Source organism: Ovis aries, chromosome 20, assembly GCF_016772045.2.
Source record: "Ovis aries strain OAR_USU_Benz2616 breed Rambouillet chromosome 20, ARS-UI_Ramb_v3.0, whole genome shotgun sequence".
Classification (NCBI taxonomy): Eukaryota; Metazoa; Chordata; class Mammalia; order Artiodactyla; family Bovidae; genus Ovis; species Ovis aries.
Genome location: NC_056073.1, coordinates 28,254,035 through 28,259,363, shown reverse-complemented (window position 1 = coordinate 28,259,363; position 5,329 = coordinate 28,254,035). Strand labels below are relative to the sequence as shown.

The following is a 5,329-nucleotide window of genomic DNA, read 5'->3' as shown; positions in this document are numbered from 1 at the left end:
GGACATGAGTTTGAGTAAGCTCTGGGAGCTGGTGATGGACAGGGAAGCCTGGCGTCCTGCAGTGCATGGGGTTGCAAACAGTCGGACATGATAGAGCAACTGAACTGACTGACTGAACATACTTGGAGGCTGTAAATTATAGAAGAGTACACGGTTACCTATTGCTGCATGACACACTATAACACAGATGGTTAAACATTTATTTAATTAAATTGCATTATTCAGTGATTCAGAAATTGGCAAGAGTACAGCAGAGAAACACTGACGCTGTTTAATGTTTCAAGTCTCAACTGAGATGACTTTATCAACAGATGTATGAAACAATTCGTTAAATTTCAGTATATTTGTATGTCAAACGTTCTCAGAAAAATAAAAACAAAAGGACACACATAACATATTATGGATGGCTGTATGTTAGTCTGCAAACTATTCTCATATAAGGAGAAAGGGCAGTGACTAGACAAAATTGTGAGTTTTAAGTCATCTTTCTAATTCCACATCCAAATCAATGTTAGACTTCTGTTTAATTGTTGATTTCATTCCTCAACCCTATCTATAGGAAATTTTCTCAACAGAAAATTCCTACAGGTTTTTTTCTAATGAGTAACTTTGGGCACTGTCTCTAAGGCCAAAATGATTTCTTCTGCTGCTAAAATCTTTCTGATCCCAAAAGAGATAAATATTGATAACACTCAGCTTCTAAACTACATTTTCTTTCCCTGGTCTCATCAATGTATGCCAAGGCCCTGGATTCTTTGTTCTTTCCCATCTACTCAGCAATATCACTGGATAGAATGAATATTTCTAAGGCCACCATTTATAGAGATTAGGGAAGCCAGAAGCAGGAGCTGAAGACATCATTTGGCAAATGGAGTAATGGGATCAGCTTTCCAAGTGGACCATAGAGAGTTCAAGTTCTGCACTTGATGGACTGCATAACGTTTTGTGTATCTGTTTCCAATGTGGTACATAAATCAAGCCATCTGTAAAATATATTAAAACGTTAAAGTGCTACTGTAGAACTGTGTAGCTGGGAGTTAAATATGTAAGTCTAGAGTTAGGAAAATAAGTTGAAATTAAAGGTATAATTAGAGAATTATATCTTTATATATCTATAAACAAAAGAAGAACTAGAAGACAGAGAAGAGGAGATGCACAAAAGTGGATAATAAGGAGGAAGAGCAGTAACCAGCCAAGGAGATTGGAAAGGAGTCAACATGGTGGGTCTCCTGAATGCAGATTTTTTAAAATTAAAATATAATTGCTTTAAATGTGTTTTAATTAGAATATAATTGCTTTACAATGGACTTCCCTGGTGGCTCAGAGAGTAAAGCGTCTGCCTGCAATGTAGCAGACCTGGGTTCAATCCCTGGGTTGGGAAGATCCCCTGGAGAAGGAAATGGCAACACACTCCACTATTCTTGCCTGGAACTCCGATGGATGGAGGAGCCTGGTAGGCTACAGTCCATGGGGTCACAAAGAGTCAGACATGACTGAGCAACTTCACTTTCACTTTCTTTCACAATGTTGTGTTAGTTTCTGCTGTACACAAATGTGAATAAGCTATATGTATGCACATATCCCCTCAAAATTTGTTTCAGATGCTGATGGCATAGATGCCAGTGGCGTGGATTTTAGTTACTAGAGAATAGGAACAGTGAAGCATGTTAAGCTGCTGATGAAACGTGAAACTAACCGGAAGTGAGTTGATTAGAGAAATCTCAAAAAGGATAACAATTTAAAAGGTGAGAAAGGGTCTGAAATGAAGGACATTTTATAGGAAATAAAATTTCTAGCCATGGGTCTAAAGTTGATGGATGAAGGAATTAGATGGATCAATGTTTCCAACCCATGTTGCTAGGACAATATTTTGTTGGTAAAAAGTTTTATTCTTAAAATGGAGAGGACTTCTGGGGGAAGACAATGTATCGTCCTCTCCTGCCTTCACTTTCATTAACCAATTTATTCATTTTCTGACAAATACCGTATTTAGCATTCCAAGTACTAGAGATACATAAGAGAGGAAAACATTGTTAGGGAGACCAACATTAACTAAATAACTTAAATATTTAAACAAAATAAATGTGATTACATCCTCCATATTACAACTTCAGCAATTGACCAAGGTGCCATGAGAGCCTAGGAAGGAAGGGTTGTCTTTGTCAAAGAGGCTATGGAAGACTTTCCTAAGAAAGTCACCAATACAGCCAAGGTTAGAAGGATGAGCAAGAGCTGACTCAGCGATGAGAAGGAACATGGTCCATACGTGGCAATGCAGTGCAGACAGTGTTGCTGGGAGCAGATGATAACGGACTGTGGTGTGAGATGGAGCTGGTGACATGAAGCTCAAAACCAAATGAGCTGACATTGGTAGGGTTTTTCATATATAAGTGATATGATATGGTATTTATCTCTTTCTGATTTACTTCACTTTTTTTGCTGTTTAATCACTCAGTCGTGTCTGACTCTTTTCAACCCCATGAACTGCAGCATGCCAGGCTTCCCTGTCCTTCACTATCTCCCAGAGTCCACTCATACTTATGTCCATTGTGTCGGTGATGCCATCCAACCATCTCATCCTTGCTTCACCTAGTATGATAATATATATAAGTTTATATAACACATCTTCTTTATCCATTCATCTGTCCGTGGACTTTTAGGTTGTGTCTATATTTTGACTGTTGTAAATAGTGCTGCTGCTATGAGCATAGGGGTGCATGTATCTTTTTGAATCAGAGTTTTGTCTGAGTATATGCCCAGGAGTGGAAATGCTGAATCATACATGCTATAGCAGCTCTATTTTTAGTTTTTTGAGAAACCTTCATATGGTTTTTCATAGTGGTTATACCAGCTTACGTTCCCATCTACAATGTAGGACAATTCTCTTTTCCCCATACCCTCCTCAGAATTTGTTATTTGTAGATTTTTTAGTGATGGTCATTCTGACCATTGTGAGGTGATACCTCATTGTAGTTTTAATCTACATTCCTCTAACAATTATAGTGGTTTCAAGTGTACAGCATAGTAATTGAGTATTTTTACAGATTATGCTTCATTAAAAGTTATTTCAGGATAATGTAATTCTTTGTTGCTACACAATATATCCTTGTTGCTTATCTATTTTATTTTCTTCATTTTCTTTTTTAACCTTTTTATTTTATGTTGCACTAAGGAATGGCAACCCACTCCAGTATTCTTGCCTGGAAAATCCCATGGACGGAGGAGCTTGGTGGGCTACAGTTCACAGGTCGCAAAGAGTCAGACATGACTGAGCGACTTCACTTTATAGCCTATAAACAATGTAGTAATAGTAAGAATGGACAGTAAACAGACTCAGCCATAAATACCCTTGTGTCCATTCTTCCCCAAACTCTCATCACATCCAGGCTGCCACATATTGAACAGAGTTCCATGGGTAGAAACCATTTTTTAAATAAAGAAGTGACATGATGAGATTTTATTTATTATAAAAAAAAGATCACTCTGACCACAGTATGGAGAACGTATTGGATGGGGCAAGATCCATGTTAAAATAGTTAGGAGGATAACATTTCTCCAACCAATCACAAACCTTGAACTAGAATAGTCACTGTGAGGGTGGGTGGGAGTATTTATTGAGCCCTTTTTTTGTGCCAGGCACTGAGCTAAGTACTGAAATGTTGTTTCTGCCTTGAAAGACTCGTGGTCTTGAGAAGAAAACAGATTCACAAGCAAGTAGTTAAGTACCAATCACACAAAATTTTATTAAGGAAACTTGTTTATGCCACATAACTACAGGACGTCTCTGTTGTTTCTTTCGTTCTCTTACCTAGATGTCTCCTTAATTGGACCATCTTTGTGAGGTACAACCCTTGTCCTCCCCATTGCTATTTTAGTTGTTTATCCATTCCTCACATTGGTAGTATAAGTAAAGCCCATTGCCAAGAGAAAGGATGCAAGGTTCTAGCTAACTGTAGTGAATCCTCTTCATGCTGCTTCTTTTCCTGTAGCCCATCAAGACCTGAAATGAACTGCAGCAAGAACCCTGACTTTGTCCTCTCAGGAATGTCCAGTGACCTGACAAGCCACAGCTCCTCTTTGGTCTCTTCCTGGCCCTCTACTTGCTGAGTCTCTTAGGAAACTTGCTACTGCTGCTGGCTATTGGTGTTGACATCCACCTCCACACCTCCATGTACTTCTTCCTCAGCCAGCTCTCCCTGGTCAACCTCTGCTCACTACCACCACAGCCCCCAAAATGCTGGAGACTTTGTGGACCAGAAACAGATCGACCTCCTTCTCTGAGTGGCCCAATTAAATTTCTTTGCAGTTTTTGCTGATATGGACAACCTGCTTTTGACGGCCATAGCTATCGACCACTATGCTGCCATCTCCCATCCCCTGCACTATGCACTCCTAATGACTCCTTGCAGATGTGCACTGCTGGTGGGTGGGTCATGGGGAGTGGCCCACTCTGTCTCTCTTGTCCATGCCGTGTTGCTATCCCAGCTCTCATTCTATAATAATCAAGAAATTCCCCACTTTTTCTGTGCTTTTGGACCACTCTTTAGACTTTTCTGCTCTGATACCCACCTCAGTGAGGACCTGATGATGGTTCTGACAGGACTCTTAGGAATCAGCCCTCTCCTCTGCATCATAAGCTCCTATGCCCATATTTTCCTTGCTGTAGCTCAGGTTCCATCAGCACAGGGCAAACAGAAATCCCTGGCCACATGCAGCTCCCACCTCTCCACTGTCATCCTCTTCTACAGCTCAGTCTTTGCCACCTACCTGAAGTCCCTGTTAGCTTCTCATGCCTCTGGGGAGCTGGTGCTGCTATCATGTATGCCCTGGTAACCCCCACTCTCAATCCTTTCATTTATAGTCTAAGAAATAAGGATGTGCAGAGTTCCCTGAAAAAGGTTCTGGGCATAGAGTTCATGGCATTAGGAATAATTCCAAGAAACAAGTGTTTTGGGGAAAAAAAATCACACTCTTCACCACCACACTGTTAAATGAGTCAATTAACACCAAGGCTATTGCACAGTACAGATATGCTATAGCATAAAGAACACTAAATAGAAATAGGAGAACTACTTTTTAGAACCCACTTCAACTGTTAGCTCTAGGTTTATATATTATGTATTATCTATATTACTATATCAAAATATATCAGTAATATCTCAAAGTGAAATTGTTAGTCACTCAGTCATGGCCAACTCTTTGTGACCCATGGACTGTAGCCCATCAAGCTCCTCTTGTTCATGGAATTCTCCAGGCAAGAATACTGGAGTGAGTTGCCATTCCCTTCTCCAGAGGATCTTTCTGACTCAAGAATCCAATCTGGGTCTCC

The 5,329-nt window shown here is 40.0% G+C and overlaps 1 pseudogene; it reads left to right on the top strand.

Moving 5' to 3' along the window:
• The first annotated feature begins 4,005 nt into the window (after positions 1-4,005).
• Positions 4,006-4,991, top strand: LOC114109561 (olfactory receptor 1361-like; annotated as a pseudogene).
• The last annotated feature ends 338 nt before the right edge of the window (positions 4,992-5,329 follow it).